Source organism: Bubalus kerabau, chromosome 21 (assembly GCF_029407905.1).
Source record: "Bubalus kerabau isolate K-KA32 ecotype Philippines breed swamp buffalo chromosome 21, PCC_UOA_SB_1v2, whole genome shotgun sequence".
Classification (NCBI taxonomy): domain Eukaryota; kingdom Metazoa; phylum Chordata; class Mammalia; order Artiodactyla; family Bovidae; genus Bubalus; species Bubalus kerabau.
Window position 1 is genome coordinate 60,712,373 of NC_073644.1, and position 18,559 is coordinate 60,730,931.

The 18,559-nt window shown below is 48.2% G+C and overlaps 1 long non-coding RNA gene and 1 pseudogene across 1 annotated transcript; both read left to right on the forward strand.

Annotated features, from left to right (window-relative positions):
* Positions 1-3,049: 3,049 nt before the first annotated feature.
* LOC129636105 (uncharacterized) lies at positions 3,050-9,508 on the forward strand. The gene is made up of 3 exons (XR_008706650.1): positions 3,050-3,792; positions 7,267-7,468; positions 8,960-9,508. It is a non-coding gene; the product is annotated as an uncharacterized LOC129636105 (long non-coding RNA).
* A 2,719-nt stretch (positions 9,509-12,227) lies between these two features.
* Positions 12,228-15,414, forward strand: LOC129636043 (tripartite motif-containing protein 64-like; annotated as a pseudogene).
* Positions 15,415-18,559: the final 3,145 nt, after the last annotated feature.

Sequence of the window (18,559 nt, forward strand, 5' to 3'; positions counted from 1 at the left end):
ATATCTGAAAAATTGCTAGATTCAATTAATTAGGAAATGACCTTGAGGTGGAACTAATTTCTGAATAATTCTTCCAATTCCAAGTTGTCTCTTTGTTACTGTAATAAACGTAGTTAAAATGAAGCATTTATTGTCCGCCTACTGTGGATAGTGGCTAGCCAAGCCCACGCTGGAGCTCTAAACACCAGATGAGCATCAGCCACACGACCTCATCTTCCACCCCCGACCCAGCGCCCCCACACTGGCTGCACAGGCCTCCTTCCCTTTTTGAGACACAGTTGAGCGTGTAGGTCCCTCTGCCTGGAAATCCTCTTCCTTACAGCTCCCTCTTAATTTCTGTGTGTTCTCTGTTCAAATGGTGGGGCCCTGGCCATCACTCTTTCAACCTGGGTCCTTCCTCAAACTCACTACCCGCTTCTGACTTCATTTTGATTATGGCTCACCTCCTTTTGGATGTAAACTCCATGGGAGAGGCCAGTTCAGCCTGATTTTCTTGGTTGGTTGAGTAGGCTTTGCTTCTGCACACCCAGTATCTAGAATAATGCCATGGACATTGTGGCTTTCTACAAATACTTCTTGAATGAATGAATGGGTGAGGACTCATTGAAGATTCTTGTTCAGTGTTGAAGGAAGATTTACTCTGAGAGTATCTGCTTATCTTCAGAGCAGGGAGGCCGTGAGGAGAGGCCAGGCAGAAGGTTAAAGGGCCTGCATTCTACACCTTGTCTCATTAGCAGTCCCAGAGGAGTGGCTAACCTTCAGAAGAACTGGGATGAAACAGAACACTTTGGCAGAGTGCTAGACAGCATCTCGATTAATTTTGTGATTTAGAAAAGTAAGGAAAGAACCACCAAATGCAAGGCATCAATCTTGCCTGGATCATAGCTTTTAAAAAGAAAGAAAAGAGCTCTAAAAGAGATTTTGGAGATAATTGGGAAATTTTGAAAATGAGCTAAATATTAGATGCTATGGGAAATCCCATGGACTGAGAAGCCTGGCAGGCTATAAGTCCATGGGGTCGCAAAGTGTCAGACATGACTGAGCAACGAAACAACAATTAGGGAATTCTGTTAATGTAGCTCTGATCATGGTACTCAGGTTAAGCAGAAAACTCCTATTCCCAGGGACATGTGCTGAAATGTTTAGCTCAGAAGTAGCATAAGTTCTGCAACTAGCTTGTAACTGCACTCTGGGAGCACGTACTGCTCACTCAAATGATGGCCATCCGCTTTGACCCCTCAGGAGTCAGGTCCCTGCCACCACCATGCCGAATGGTGTTCTGAGCCCACTTTCACCCATAAGAGCAGGGGCTTCAGTGGGAGAAGGGGCTGGTGTGGGACCACAGTGATAGAATCAGGACTGTCAACATTCTGGCTTTCCACCTGGGTCCTGGATTAGGACATTGGTTTGAAAGTAGCTTTGATTCTCTTTCCTTCACATGGTAAATTCAACTCCCTGGGCCTCTTTTTCTTTACCAGCCCAATACGCAAACAGTGAGGCAATGCAGTTCAAGACCTTGGTAGTTTCTCGGTATCCATCTTTGTTTTGCTTCTCTTCATTAATAAAGATGAATTCACCTCCTAGGTCACCTAAGTTTTCAGAGCAAATGACAAGCTAGTATCCTCAGCTTTGCTACACGGAGAGGAAACTCAGAAATATGAAGTGTGTTTTTCAAAGGCAAAACTTTGAATGGTAAAGAATCTCGAATGAGACCCAGGATTTCCAGTTCTCAAACTTCAGCCTTTTTCATGGCAAGAGTTTAGCATTCTTCATTGGAACTGATTACTTTCTTTTCCATTTCAAAAAGCCTGCAGTCCAGGCAGGAAAAGACCAGTCACTCACCCACAGGGGGCGGGGCCTGCTTCCAGCGGCACCGGTGGAAAGTTACCTGATTTTGTTTTTCTCTGTTTTGCAGCCTGTACCTGAGTGCAAATATCAGGGATTTCAGACATGCCACACTGAACTTCAACCTTGCAGGATTCAAATCCATTTTATCTTAAAAGAATGCATCCCCTTTAATTTAAAAAAGGAAAAAAAAAGATCATTTTAAAGCAGCCAAGGCAGAGATTCTGTGATTTGCAGGAAGAAGTTTATAAATTTATAAACTTATAAATTTATAAATAGGATTATAAATAGGGCAAAGTGTACCCTTTCTCTGAAATTCAAAATCCTTGCAAGTACCATGGCTGGGAATTTAAAGGAAGTCATCTAAAAGTCGAACGTTTGTCTTCATCATGGTTTTCCAAACAAAATGAAAACTGTCGGCAAAAACACACCAACTTTCAGAGACCGAGAGAAGCTGGTGAAAGGGACCTGGGTATCCCTGCGGTGAGGCCTGGGAGTCGGGGGGCCTTTCCTGCTGTTTGAAAGAATATCTATACAGGGAGACTGAGATTTCATCTCACTGACAAGGTGAAAAGTCAACAGTAATTCTGAAAAAACTATATATATATATTTCCTGAAACCAGGAGAAGCAGCTTTTGAAAGTACAAAGCAAGTTTCTACAGGCGGGCTGGTGAGGCCTCACAGTGAGGCCAGAGCCGGCGAACGAAGCCGGAGCCTGGGCGACCCCTCTGGGCCCGCTGCGGTGCTTTTCCCATTTCAGGGTGAACCTGGGGCTTCTGCCATGTGAATGTGCCAGCCCCCACGGGGCCCCAGCCCTCCTGGAGCCCCTGGTCTCTCCTAGGAGCGAGCGCTCAGTTTGACCTCAAGTGGTTGGAGGGAAGGGACCCGAAAAGAGAGGCAACCTCAGGGCTCATTTCTTGAGATCAGCTCTCAGGAAAGAAAAAGAAAAGCCAGAGCACATTTTTGCTTGCCCTCCGACTTTTACCTGAGATGTAACACGATAACCATACATAGGCGTAAGAAAAATGGCAACATACCGGCTAGTGAAGGCTGCCTCCACTTCTCAGAGGTTCGTGAGCTTTGACCAGGAGAACCAGACCTCACTTCAGACGGCATTTATCACTAGAGAGTGACAAACAGCTTGCTCTCACAGGGTAGGAGGGCAAAACAACAAAGTGGGCTGAGGAGGGAAAGAAATGATCAGAAACATTAACAAGTAGCAGCTGCGGACCCCCTGCAGCAGGGGTTGGGGAGGGGAGCAGCCCTGCTGATGTTATTAGTTTTGCATGTCTCTTTTTATCTATCTTTAAAGAAAAATACAGAATGTGAACTCCGTTTGTGTTGCTCACTGTTGTGATACCAGAGCTGAGCAGATAAGGAGGCGCTTAATAATTGTTGGCGAGAACAAATAAGTAGATTGTAAGTACGTCAGAAACGATTGGTTCAAGAGGAGAGTCAGACTGGCTTCCAAATGTTGATCAAGAGCTGGAAGTAGGATGAGCCAAGGGTATGCTTAATAGGCTCCTAGGATCAGGTGACTTTTCTAGAGCTAGAATTCTGAGGAGGTGGCAAGGTAATAGACTGCAGTCTTCCTGAGAAGAAAGAGTTAAACAGGTTGAAGCCTGCGTGTCTGAGGGGAATGTGTTCGGCAGGGGTAAGGGCCTTCAGCCCGGCTTAGCGAGCTTGACCAAAGGTGACGATGGCTAAGGGCTAAGGTTGTGGCCTCCCTCCCTCCCTCCAAATCGATCCTTCAATGTGACTTATCAGAAAGAGAAAGAAACTTGTTTACTTTAAACCCCTGGATCCCATAAAGGGAGTGGGGAAAGGCTTAAAACCCACAGAGGCTCAGGGCTGGCGCCCACAGCTGCCCCCACACAGCCCGCAGAAGGCACATCCCACTGGCAGAGAAGGGGCCCGGGGCGGAGAGACGCCCGCGCGGACTGGAAGGTAAGTGCGTCCCCTCACACTTGTCCGCGTCTTCCAATGCCTCTGTGCAATTCGGGCTGTTCCTTTGCGGGGGGAACACTGACTTTGAGAAGTGGGGGTGAGGTGCGACCCAGGTGTTTAAAAAAACCCCCTGAGCAATGTGTCAGGTTACACACACCACATTTTAATTCATCTGCCATGATTATTCTGTGTCTTCAGAAAGCCTAAGAAAACCAGAGACTTTCCTAAAGATGCTTCTGCCCACCCAGTGGAGGGAGAGAAGATCCTTCCCAGGTGGCTTTAGTGGTAAAAACCCGCCTGTCCGTACAGGAGATGTGAGAGACGCGGGCTGGATCCCAGGGCTGGGAAGATGCCCTGGAGGAGGGCGTGGCAACCCACTCCAGTATTCCTGCCTGGAGAATCCCATGGACAGAGGAGCCTGGCAGGCTACTGTTTATGGGATCACAAAGAGCAGGACACGACTGAAGTGACTCTGCACACGTGGAGGGGTCGTGGACTTTTATTTCTGGCCTTGGGGTGGCTATATATGAAGCCAATTTCTATTTTATGATGGTCTGATTTATCAATAACGTAAAGGCCTTTGAACGAGAGTCTACCAATAGGAGACTAGCATTCGGACGTTTATTTGACCAGAAACCCTCCCTTCTTTCAGAGCAAGCATGGCTGCAAGGCTCCCTATATTTTGTCCTTCTACTTCTAAAACTCCAACATTGGAATTCTTCCTCTGTCCAACTAGGATTGTTCCCTGGACAGCACTGGAATCAGCTGGGCACCTGCATAGAAATGACACTGGTTCCTAGGAATCCCCAGACTTCAGCAGTTCTCTTTAAAGAGCGTCTACTGAGGGACTTCCCCAGCGGCCCAGCGGCTAAGACTCCGAGCTCCCAGTGCAGGGGACTAGGGTTCGATCCCTGGTCAGGGAACTAGATCCCACATGCTGCCTCTGAGACCCGGTGCAGCCAAACAATATTAAAAAAAAAAAAAAAAAGTCTACTGAGACTCCCAACTTGGTTGAGAATTTGCCCGATGATTCTTGTTCTTCACCTCTGGTGATAGCAGGTACAATAGATACATGCATAAGCTTTCCAGATTCCCCTGATTTCAGGCAGGAGAGGGCAGGAGGAGAAGGGGGTGACAGAGGACCAGATGGCTGGATGGCATCACCGACCCAGTGGACTTGAGTTTCAACAAACTCTGGGAGATGGTGAAGGACAGGGAAGCCTGGCGTGCTGCAGTCCATGGGGTTGCCAAGAGTCAGACACGACTGAACAACTGAACAAAAGGTAGATTTCAGTGAAAAAAGAAATACTTCCTTGCCCTCTATTGAAAAGAACATTCTATTTTTAAATTTCCATGTGCTTTCAGAATGACAAGACTCAGGCATATGTTATGGACTTCTTTTGTCTTCTAGACTATAATAGCCTACAAGACTCAAATTGATGTGTTTAACACATCTATTTGAAATGACAGGAAATGCGAATGTGGAATTTTAAAAAGCGCATCTCCGTGTTTCACTTGCTTCTTAAGAATCTTTTTTAGGTGCTGAAGGGGTAGGTTTGCTGCAAACTAACGCTGTGTGGTCCCCAAAGCACTCTTTCCTCAGCCCTCGGGAGTTGGCCCTGCAAGGTTCTCAGACCCTGGGGCATGACACGTGGAAGCAGGCCAGGCTGCCCACGCCCCGATCTGACCCGAGGAAGCACAGGGAGCTTTGTGATATTCTGGGTGCTTGTAAATCCAAGACATCTTTCAGGGAGCTGTGATGCCCACAGAATACTTACAGGCTGGTAGATTCACTAGAGGATTTGTGAAGGCCTTCTCCTCAACAAACTCCCCCTTTCTGCCTATTCCCCACTTAAGAAAACAAACCCTTGACTTTCTTTTTTTTCTTCTTTTTTCTTTTTTTAAACCCTTGACTTTAAAAGAGGAGCAAAATCCAGTCTCTCCCGATTTTCATACCCGCAAGCTCAATAGGAAAACGGCAATCTGAATTGACCACGGCAACTAGAAACATCTAGAGATTCTGTCCAGGTTGGGAAGGTGAGGGAGGGGAGCCCAGGACATGGCTCAGAAATTTCATTTTAATGAACAGCTGTTTAGGAATGCCTGGGACTCAGCTTCTCTCAGGAAATCTCAGGAAGTAAGGCTCAAGGAGAGATGGTGGGAGATTTATGGAGCTGAGATCAGAGGAGAGAAATTTAACAAGATCCCCCAAGGCCTTTACTAGCTGTGAAAAGACTGCTGGCGTGTGGATGCATCATGCTGAATTAATTTCCAACCCCTTTGCCTTTAAGGATTCATTTTTTCCATAGGAAATAGCAGGTGTAATGATTTCCCAACCAGCTTATAAACTACTTTCAGTTTTTCATTAACTGGTGCTATTTAAGTTCAGGGGTTAAATTTGAAAATATGAAAGTTTTTTTTTTAAACCTGCAGAATGAGAAGTGACTACGTAAATTTTAAAAACTATATCCAAGTAGATCCTGGCATTAACCACTTGCAATTTTTTTATTGGTGACATATGATTGGATGGCATTTGAAAAAAAAAAATGAGAACATTTGACTTGCCCATTTAAACTACTTTGCAGGTGGACAGAATTCAACCACTCTTGCAGAAGCAAAGGAGTAATAAAAGATGATGGCCATTATAATTTAAAATTGTTCACAAGGCCAAGAACATAATAGGCACTCAATAAATGTGTTTGATTGATGCCATAATACCATAAAATAGTTATACTGTATAATAAAGCATTCTGCTAATAATTGCTAGGAAACTAGCCTGCAGCTCCGTCTCTCAGCACAGCGCTAACTTCTCATGCTTGTTGGCAAGCAGGGTAGAAGAGGGTGAGTTCTAACCTCCCAATTTTCAGGGGAGTGTTTTGCAATAAGGAATTTTTATTAGGGAATCCACGCCCCAAAAAAAGGTTCTTAAAGATGTTTACATTCTAATTATTTTTCTCATTACAAAAGCATTACATTCATTGCAGAATGAATAAATGCAGAGACCCAAAAGAAGAAAAAAACCACACTGTAATTCCACCACTCTGACATAGCCAGGGTTAATAGTTGATGTGTTTGCCCCAGGCACATATACCAGTTTTCACAGAAAGGGCATTTGAAATGGTTTTACAAACTACTTCTTCACTGAATCTCTTTCCAAGTCAACAACCATTTTTCTATAACATCACCTCAAATGACTAGGATGTATTGTAAATATGTCATACTTCTCTTATAATTGGACAGTTGCTTGCAGTTTTTACTGTTATAAACGGTGCCCCTGTGGACAACCTGATAGGTAAACCTTTCTACAAATGGGTAGAAAAGAAAATCTTTTCTACAAACTTGAGGACTTTTTCCTGGCCATGAATTTCCTGGACCGAAGAAGTCGAGGTTTGTTTAGAGGAGGCGACACCATTAACACATTCACTGCCTCCTCTCTCTTTTCCCTGTTTACGCTTCTACCTTCTGTCTTTGCAGGTTAATGAAAGACTGACCCACACGGGGCTCACCTGGAGACGGGGAGTGAGGTCAGACATTGCTGGGAGGCTCTAAGAAGTGAAATGACCTCAGGAGTCTGTCTGGCAGAAAACCCTCCAAGCGTGTCCTACCAGGACCTTTGTCACTAGTGAATGATTCTTTCCAACTGAGCTAAGATTTCTGCAGCCTCTCAGCATGATAGGTACATCCCTGGAGTGACCAGGAAGAGGGGTTTCTGTTCTATGTCCCTCAGGCAAAGACAAAGCAGATGAACCTGGCTAAGTCATCAGGAGAGGGGAAAAACCAGAGATGGTTCATCACATGAGCAGCTGCACCCAGCATGCCAGGGCTTTGCGGTAGCAATCGGGGTCAGCTGGAACTCTAGAGCCCGTCTGCAGTGGGAGTCCTGGGAGTAGTGCCCAGGGGAAGAATTCCCCCTGAAGAGAGCAGACCTCACATGGGCTGGGTGGGACTCTGCTGACGCTCTGCACCCTGTAAAGGTGATCCAGGGTCTCAGACAGGAACCAAAGGAGGTCAGTCCTTAATGGAAAGATGAGCACATGAACACAGTTAAAAAAAAAAAAAAAAAAAACAGAACAAACAAACAAAAAAACGCTGATGTTGTACACCTAAAATGAATATGTTTTACATTTCAATAAAACTAGAAAGGAAAAAAAGAGGCAGGGATCAACATTCTGACCGTAGAAGCTGAGTGACTTTCATGGTATGCTCACAACCACACAGCCCAGGCTGAAGAGGGCTGTTGCAAGGCCTGCCTGTGAATAAGGGCCATTTTTACTGGGGGGGGAAAAAAAATGCAGAAGCGTTCATTTTCAAGTTATTAAGAATGGGTTGATTTTATGCCCAAAGCAAGGCTCTGGTTAACAACTCAGTTATCCTGGGGGAAAGAGTAAACTGGCCTCTACCCTTTTCCATTTCCAGCATTTGGGAGAAAGAAAGGATTAGATAAAATGCTTTATTTTCTCTCATGCTACATTGTGGGCAGGAGTGCATATATTAGGCAGAAACCATTTTCAACAGGAAATCAAGTAAACCAGGAGGATTTATTCACAGGAGGCTCCCTTTGGCTAGAAAAGGAGAATTATTAACAACAATGGAATAGTTCTCTCTTTCCATGTTCCTCCTCTTCCCCCCCGCCCCCGGCCCCCACCACCACCTCCCACTCGCTACTGTGAGGGGAAACCACCGCGGTGAGATTCGACATCTGAGCCCCTGTAAACGCCTCTGTATCCAACAGCCATACTGAGAGTGGATCACAGCTTGTCTGAACGCTAGGTCCCCATGCAGCATAACTGTTCTCAGACTGCAAGGCTGACCCCAGTTACTGATGCTGGACTGGGGTAGATAGTGAGGAAGAGAGTCAGGGAGGATCCATTACTCCAGTCGTGTTATTACCGTTTATGATGTTGTCTTCCACTAAGTATTTGTTTTCTAAAATCAGTTCCCACTAGGGATTCTTTTTCTCTCTTTGCCCTTTCAGAAAATTGATGCAACCAGATTTCCCATCCATTTCTGCAGGAAGTCTTCCTTCCCCTTGCAGGTGGCCGCAGATCACAGGCAACAGATCCCTTTATTAGCGTGTCTGTTGCAGCACACGCAAGTCCAGCGTCTTTCTTTCTCTCCATTGCTCAAGATGCTCCCAACCGGTTATCCCTCTTTTCTCTTTGCTCAGGTCTCTCCGTGAAACTGACGCGATTCTCTGATGGTGCTCAGAGACTGGTGGAAGGTGCAAGTGAAGTTAACACTTCCACGGCTACTGGCTTCCCTTAGCAGAGCTGTGGAGTGTGACAATGGTGTTTGTGTCCAAACTATCAAACGCCATCATCACACTAAACAGCTACTGTTAGGCACCCCTGCTGCTCCCTGAAGGTGTTGGCATCTGCTCCGTATGGGCAGGAAAGTTCATCTCATAGCAGGGCTCCCAGTCCTGTGTCATTGCTGAGGAAATTCTGGTCCTTTTGCTCATAACCAACATGTCATCTGAATGTTGCCTCTTCTCATGCTGTTGTTTTAAATAATTTAATTGATTTTGAGTCTTTGTGTTTTCCCAAGTCAATAAAACGATTGCACCGTGCCCCAGAGCACCCAAGCAGCAGGTTAGTCTCGTGGTAATTGTTCAACCCACGCTTACTGAGCTGAAATGGAGAGGAAGATGGTAGATGCGGAAAACTAAAGCTGGTTTAAATCTAGGGTTTGTAAACCACATGCTTGTAGGTAACAAATGAAGATATGTGGATCTTCTACTTGTCATCATGAAGACGACTTTCCAATAAACGTGTACGTGGCCTAAATGAGCTTTCAGAAATTCTAGAACGTGTTTGATTCCTACTGATTTTGATCAGTCACCAGGCTGACTGCTGAATTTGTATGCTAGGTCCTGATGGGTTTCCATCAGGAAATTACATGAACTACATATGGGCTGTCATAGCGAATCTGAACATTTTAAGCCCAGTGTAGCACCTGGGACACTTGGCCAACTGGGTGGTCTGGTTTGAAACACGTTCTTTCTCTGAGAAGTTTAAAGTAAGAGGTAGGTTCTGTCTATGCTGGGTTAACACTTCTCTCCTGCAACTTGGCTATATGAACACTTATATGTTTAATCAGGAGCTTCCCTAGTGACTCAGTGGTAAAGAATCTATGCCTGCAGTATAGGAGATGTGGGTTTGATCCTTGAGTCGGGAAGAAACCCTGGAGAAGGAAATGGCAACCCGCTCCAGTGCCAGGCCCTAGGAAATCCCACAAACAGAGGAGTCTGGTGGGCTAGAGTCCATGGGGTCGCAAGAGTCAGACATGACTTAGCAACTAAGCCACCACCAGGTTTAACCAAGTTGAAAGGGGCTGGAGTGACCATCAGAGGCCAGTTCTGATTTATTTATTTATTTACCCCTCATTTATCAAGTAAACATGTATTGAGTGGCTACGTTGGGCCAGGCACTGCCCTAGGCGCTGGGCAAGCTTTTAAATTAGTGGGCGTTCACTGCCTCACCATGTGTCTGAGACTATTCTAATTGTTCCAGTTACCTGGTGGTGGCAGCGGGGTTGGGGGGGGGGGTGGGGTGGGGTGGGGGGGAGGGGCGGGGGGCGGGAATCAAATGAACAAAACTTCGCAAAAGTGTTCCAAGTTCCTTGCTGGAAAGGACCACGTGAGTCCAGTCCACCTGCCTATGTACACAGCACAGGTCCTGAGGGACTTCCACCTGGAGAATAGGAGAGTCCTTTCCTGTCTGACCCCCAGCTCCTTCCCCTCCCATATTTCCTCCCTCCTGACATTGTCCATGCTCAAGAGGGGAGCCAGACCCCCCTGAAATAATTCACACACTGATACTTCTTTTTTGGGTTTTTCTGGAGGGCATGCTAATTGAAGGAGAGTAGGCAGAGAGCGCGACTTTGCACGAATCACCCTGTGCACAATATTTCACTTGACCAGACAGCGCAGAACAAAGCTGCCAGGATTGGAATCCACAGAGACTCAGCATCCACTGAGACCGGGCGTGGTTCTGGAATGGTCTGGTCACACGAGTACAGCTCACGCAGAGCTCCTGAATCTAAGGTTCTGTCCCTTAGCTATTATCCTTCCTTGACCTGGTTATTCCACAAAGCCTCATGCTTCACCACTGAGGCTCCGTGGAAGCTGGGTTAACATCCTGGTACTGGATCCATATTCTCGGCCCCCATCTGCTTTCTCGGGGATCTGTGGGAAGCCCCTAGGATAGGAGAGGGGTAAGTCATAGGACGATCTTTCCCTATGAGTTCTTCAGATGCAGAGAAAGCCAAATACCATGAAACTCTGAAACCGGGAAGTCAAAGATAAGGGTAGAAAAGGAACATCTAAGCAGTAGTTTGGGATCAGGAAGCAGGTGGCCAAACTATTCGGACACAGACCAGCAAACTTAGGGACCCAGCCAACCTCGAGGCACTGCCTGCCCCAGAGTGCGTCCACAGGCTCAGCAACAGTCCCAGGCTGCCCTCTCGTCCCTCTTCACTCGCACTCACCCTGAGGTTTTGCTTGTGCATGCGTGCTATGTCACTTCAGTTGTATCTGACCCTTGGCAAAGCTATGGACTGCAGCCCGCCAGGCTCCTCTGTCCATGGGATCCTTCAGGCAAGAACACTGGAGTGGATTGTCATTTCCTCCTCCAGGGGATCCTCCCCACCCAGGGATGGAACCCGTGTCCCTTATGTGTGTCGGCAGGTGGGCTCTATACCACTAGAGCCACCTGGGAAGCTCGAGATTATGCCCAGATGGAATTAAACAGGGGGCCCCAAAAAAGGACAACCTGCGTCCTTTCCGCCAGGTTGGCTCACATAACAGCTCGCTGCAATTCCTGCCTGAGTTTGCGCCGCATTCAGGGCTGGGGACCCGCTCTTCCTGCAGGTCTGTGGGGAGCACACGTAGTGAGGCCACGTCTCCTCCAGCCCGACACCCACATCTCTAATCACAGCCTCCTTCGCCAGCCCAGCTTGCATCTCTCCAGCTCCCACTGGGATGATTACTGCTAGTTGCCTGCAAAAAGCATCCCAGGGACACTTACTGACTCCGAATGTCATTTGCAAGATGAAAGGGTTCCCTTGGAAGTGCTGTTAAAATCCCACGTGGGCAGACAGCCCAGGCAGCCACATTAAGACGTCTCCTTCCCACAGGAGATAGGCTGCACTTTGCGAGGCAAATCCTTTCACCTTAGAACAGTGGGTACCTGGAACGTGCCTGTTGCCACTGAGGGCCTGCCCAGTGTTCCATCTAGCCCCAAGGAGGGCCTGTGAGGTGGCATAACAGTTACCATATATAGATAGCTATTCTACCCTTGTTTTTTCAATGCTTCTTAAATCTATGTTTTCTGCTTGGTTACTTCCTTGAATCAGAAGACAGTATATTGTTAGAACTAGAAACCCATTTCCTCTTTGTTTCCATGAGGAAATGGAAGCCCAGAAGGTTAAGGAATATGCTCAGGCCATCATCCCATCTGTCTGTGGCCGAGGTGGACGCTGGCCTGGCCGCTTCATCCCTGTGGTGGTCTGTTGAGTATCACCCGCCAAGAGTGGGCACGAATGAGAGTCAAGCAGCGCTTGCTGAGTCTCGAGACGCCATGTCAAGTCCCCCACTCTTTTGTTCATCTGAGAACTGTCTTCCTCAGGCTTTAAGGAAACCCCCGCCCGACCCCCGCGCCCCCGGCCCCAGTTTGGTATTCTAGACTTCGGAGGACAGTCTGTGATGACGCGCTTTCTCTGCATCCTTCCCATTCCCTGGACAGACAAGGCTTGTGTGGTGACTGTGTCTGGTATTGTCCCGGACTCTGGGGACACAGGGAAAAAGACCCCGTCCCTTTCCCCAGCTGCTCTCCATCCAGGAGTTGTTGGGTCGTCACCCAAATGAAGACACAGAGGCCTCGGGGCACTAGATACCATCACGGAGCCTCAGACAGGGCACCACAGGCTTTAGCTATGCCCTCCATGTCTTTTCAGATGGAGAAACCCTGAATGTTTGAGGTTATACATTTTTTTTTTTTAAGTTACTGTTGGGAAAATAATCACTCATGTATTTTGACGAGGCAGCTTGCCAACAGGTTGTAAGTCCAGGGCTGTTTGTCGGGTTGGGTGGCAGGGCTGTGAGGGAAAGATCTAGCTCTTTTTACTTCTCCACTCACCAGCTTCAGGGGCAGCTCGGGATCTGCTGAGGGGCCCGAGGAGGAGTTGGGGGCTGGATTCGAGTGCTCTTCAGTTACGCGCGTGAAGAACAGTCCTCACAGGAGCTCGGTGAGCTGTGAGTTGGTTCTTTCACGATGCAGCCGGGGTCCCTGTCACAGCACCCCTGCCTCTTTCCCTGTCGTGAAGAGCCAGCCCGAGGCCAGCAGTCAAACGTCCGTCTGCCCATCCATTCCCCCTCCTTTGGCAGGGGCTCAAGGAAGCCACTGGGGGCAAAGGCATGGCGGGCGCCACTAGGGCCTGTGGGGAGGAAGGCCGGTAGGGGCATCCACTTTCTTCCCTTGAATATTCAATTTCCTTCTGGCTTTCTGTTAGAATATTTAAACACTCTGCATGGGATTCCAAGATGAAGACATTCATTCAGCCAACATCAACCGCGTGTTCCTACTACATGCCAGGTGCCAAGCTGGTCACTGAATGCAGAGCTGAGGTGGTCTCCCAGAATTTATGTATGGACTACGCAGTCTAGTGAGGATGTAGGCAAATGAGGGCAGAGCTGAACAGCAGATTCTGTGAAGGAAAGAGAAGGGATACGGGGGGCGGGGGAGGAAGAAGGATGAATCGCCATCCGTGGTGTGAGAGAAAGGCATGAATAAGGGAAAGACACAGCACTCGGGGGCTTCAGGCGGCCACCCGATTAAAGAGAAATTCAGTCGTGACCTTGACGAGTGAAGTGTAGAAGTTTTCAGCTCGACAGAGGTTGGGTTACCTCTTGTCTCCCAAACGTTTCCCGGCAGTTCCCCAGAAAGCAGTGGAACTCCGAACCTGGGAGTTCATATCTGGTGGGGCGCTCCCCTCTCAAAAGTACAGCCAAACAGCCTCAGAAACAAGACCGCCTTTTAAGTGAAAGAAACACGTTTTACTATTTGGCAGGGGTGTGTGTGTCTGTGTGCACACACATGCGTGCTCGTGTATGTGTATTTGTAGTGCATGTGTATGTGAAGAATTTTAAATTTCGCCAAGGAGCTAGGTAAAATTCCTTTAAAATCTCATTCAACTGGGACTTTCCCTTCCTTTCTAGAACGCCAGTGCTAAGACCTCCAACTAAAGCGCTCGGGCGCGAGTCCCGTTCCCAGCGCTCTGAGCCCGGGACCGCTCGCTTCTTGCAATACTGCCCCCTACAGGCAGGACTTGTCCCTGCCCATTACAACCTTTGCGGTTGGCAAGGATTTCATTACCCGAGTATTCCAAATTAATTCATTAGGAGCTGCCTCAGAAGGGAGTCACCTGCTCCATCTGCATGAACTACTTCCTGGACCCCGTCTCCATAAACGGTGGGCACAACTTCTGCCGTCCCTGTCTGAGCCTTTGGCTGGCAGGCCAGAGCTGACCATGACCCCAGCTCTGAGGAGCAGCTCTGTGTGACACACCAAAGGCCTCTTCTGTGAGGCTGACCAGACCCTGCTCTGTGGGCCTGCTCCTAACACCCCGAGCACGCAGCTCACAGCCACAGGCCGATACACAGGGCTGCTGAGGAATCCCAGGAGAAACTTCTGGAGAGAATTGGCTCTTTATGGAAAATGAGAGAAGAATGCAAATTCTAAACCAGGAAGCTGAAAAAATTCAGTCATTTAAGGAATATGTGGCCTTAAGGAAGCTCTTGATTACAGCTTAGTACCAGAGGATATACATTTTGCTCCAGGAGGAGGAGCAGCTGCATCTGCAGGCCCTGAAGAAAGAGGCCAAGGACATTCGTCTACAGCTCAAGGAGAGCGTGTTCAGAATGACTCAACAGAGAGAAAGGCTGAAAGAAATGTACGGAGAGCTAATGGGATGTGCCTCAAACTGGACACGGAGCCGCTCCAGGGCTTGGAAAATGTGCTGGAAACTGATTTGGCACAGATGCAGAAGCCTCAGCCCGTGAACCCAGAGCTCCCTTCCTGGCCTGTCTCTGCATTCCTACACATGCAGAACAACTTCAGCGTCAACAATGTTCTGAGTCGGACAGCGACCGTTCACCATGCGATCCTCGATGATGCAAGTGTGATGTCTGAGGATGACCACCCCACGCGTCCAGACAGTCCCGGGGGGGCGGGGATGGGCGGGGCGTGTGCCATATCCTGCCTGGGGAGCTCGGGCCTTCACCTCCGGGAGGCATTGCTGGGAGCTGGACGTGGCCCAGTCCTCCAGCTGGGTTCTGGGGGCTGTAAAAGCATCTTCACAAGTGATGCCAGTATCAGTACTGGTGCTGAAGAAGCATTTTTTCTGTGTTCGACAAAGGTGAACAGTCAGTATGTTCTCTCCACCACCTCCCCACCCTTAGTTCAGTTTGTGAAAAGGCTTCCAGGTAGGATTGGAGTGTTTCTGGATTATGATAATGGAGCTGTGAGCTTCTCTGATGTTTCCGGAAGTTCCCTCATATATAGTTCCCTTCCTTCCGCCTTCTCCTCCCCTCTGATACCATTCCTTTGCCTTAAATCTCCATGAATTGTCCATTTCTCAGGCCATTTATTGGAGCTTCTTCTCTGGGGATATTGCTGCCCTTCACTTCACGTGAGGCCACAGGATACCTGACTGTGTCCAAGTGCGCTGTTATTTAAATGTAGCATAGTGATGCATAGGAGCAGGCGATGGCACCCGCTCCAGTGCTCTCGCCTGGAGAATCCCATGGACGGAGGAGCCTGGTGGGCTGCAGTCCATAGGGTTGCGAAGAGTCGGACACGACTGAGTGGCTTCACTTTCACTTCTCACTTTCATGCACTGGAGAAGGAAATGGCAACCCACTCCAGTGTTCTTGCCTGGAGAATCCCAGGGACGGGGGAGCCTGGTGGGCTGCCGTCTATGGGGTCGCACAGAATCGGACACAACTGAAGTGACTTAGCAGCAGCAGCAGACAGCAGAATCTAGCTTTAATTTTGATAAAATGAGTTTTCAAAGGCTTGCGGCAGAGAGGGAGAGGAGTGGAAGAGCTTGTTCGATTGAGTGTCTGCTGACCCATTAAACATGCCAGATGAGAACTAATCTTGTTCCACCTGGAGAACCAGTCTCTTCACTTTCCTGGCACATTTAGCCCAGTTAAGAGCCAATTAAAGTCCTTCTCATTTCTTAAGGCTGCCTATCTTCCAGACAGCATATTCTGTCTCCCACTTGGCTCTCAATAGCTGCTGGATACAAAGAAGTGAGAGATTGTCACCCACCCTTTGGATGGGCAGCTGCTGTATTTAGGGTCCCCCTCCCAGCACCCTACCAACTTGTACTGGAGATTTTTTCTGGGCTCCCCAGGTGGCTCAGTGGTAAAGAATCTGCCTGCCAATGCAGGAGATGCAAGAGACCCAGGTACGATCCCTGGGTTAGGAAATCCCCTGGAGAAAGAAATGGCAACTCGCTCCAGTATTCTTGCCTGGGAAATCTCAGGGCAAAGGAGCCTAGTGGGCTGCAGTCCATGGGGTCGCAAAGAATCAGACACGACTGAGTGACTGAGCCCACACACACCCGTGTCTCTCCATGAGCTCAGGCTCTTCCAGATAGGATCCTTTGCTCAGCAATTACAGCGATCGATGTGCTGAACTGTGGAAGACATGGCAAGAGTCCTATATTCATCCCCAAGAAAGTGGATACAAATCATGAGCTCAGAATGTAAGTGGTGTGGTAGGAAGTTTTGATTGCAGGAAGCAGTTTTTTCTAAGATTGTCTCAAGTGATGAGATCCTTACACATTTCACATCACACACATACCTACTACGTGTAAGGTGCTGAGCTGGGGAGAGCTTTTTTGGAAGGGGTTACATGGCAGCCAGAGGACAGGAATCACACGGAAGCCCCCAAACAGTCATAAGGCAAGGCCTTGCAGAGAGTGGAAAGATAGTCAGGACTCAAGGGCACCCCAGAGCCTGGAGAGTCTGGTCGCCCCGCAGGCTGTAGCTGTGAGTCAAGCCTCAGCCATGGCAACGGCTGCTCCTCCTGCCGCCTTTTCCGCTTCCATCCTTGCCTCCAGCTTCTGCTCAACTGTGACTACTGCTTACGCCTATGTTCTGCTTCTTTGGGGCCTCATGGCCCTACCACTTCATGGTTTCTGCTTGCCTGCCTCCATGGGGCATCTTTTCAATTTCTTCTTATGCTACCAAATGACTTCTCCTTCCCCGTATCGCAGTTTGGATTCCTAAGCCAGAGAACTGGTTGTATTCCCGCTGGAGTGTCTTTCACTCCAGGCCAGGACATAGGCTGCTGGTCAACCTTGGGGCAGAAAAAACAAACGGCGTGTGTATGAGAAAGTCTAAAGCAGAGAGTAACATGTAACTCTCACTCTGAGCAGGAGCTAGTCCTTCTCCAGATGAAAAGGTAGGGGAAGAATTCTCAGGAAAAGGGGACAGCACGTGTCAAGTCTTCAAGCAGAATGGAGTCTGGAACACACAAAGACCCTGAAGCCAGCTGGTGCAGCAGGAACACAGGGACCTGCAGGGGATGGGGCTAGAGAGGTGGGCAGGGGCTGGGATCCCTGGCGGCCCGATGGAGGGGGACACAGAAGGGCAGGTGTGCATGGTCGTGCCTGTCACTGATGGGTCCTCAAGGCCAGGGGTTGCCAGCCTACAGCCTGTGGGTCAAACGCAGACTGTTTTTGTGTGAGCGAAACACAGCTTTTATGTTTTTTTAAGTATTGGGGAAAAGATTAAAAGAATATTATTTCATGATATGTAAAATATACACAGAATGCAAATTTCAGCATTCACAAAGGTTTCTTGGAATTCGCCAACCATCCCCACTTGCCCACATTATCTCAGCTGAGCTAGGAAAGAGGCGACTCTTAGATTCCAGAAAACCCATCTGTCCCAGGCAGGTTGGGATGGCTCGTCCCCTAGAACATAGCCAGGGTCATTCATTTATCAGCTGTAATGGCTGTTCTCAAGCTCCAAAGGCAGAGTGGAGTAAGATGGCAGAGGCCATATGGTCCACAAAGCCTAAAATATTTACTATCTGACCATTTACAGAAAAAGTTTGCTGACCCCACATCAAGATCGAGGAAGAGTGAATAACTTATCTGATAAAGCAAGAGAATATGACTGTTATTAATATTATCATGAGAATGTTGACCACTCCCATTCACTTTCTCCACTGGCGCTCAATTAATTTTAAAAACCTAAATGAGATTGTGTTACTTCCCTGCTCATGATCCTTTAATGGCTTCTCATCCCACTGAGAACAAAACCCAAGGATCCCATACCTCCCTCACAGACAGACCTCATCTCCTGCTCTTCCTCTTGCTCGCTCCATGGCACACCCACCATACCTCCCTTGCAGACAGACCTCATCTCCTGTTCTTCCTCTTGCTCGCTCCATGGCACACCCACCAGCTTGCTGAGCCTCAAATGTGCCAAGTGTGCTTCTGTCCCAGGACATCTGCACCTGCTGCTTCTTGTCCAGAACCTGCCCCCCGACATGTGCGCACTTCACTCCTTCACCTATTCTTGTAGCTGCTCAAAGCTGTCATTTCAGTGAAGCCTTCCCCCCCTTGTTCTAACGCTCTTCACCACCTGACATGACTTGTTTATTTTCCGTGTCCAGCCTGGAAGGTCGGGCACAAAGAAACCTTGCTGTATCCTCAGCTCACACACAGTGGGTTTGTGTTAAATATTTGT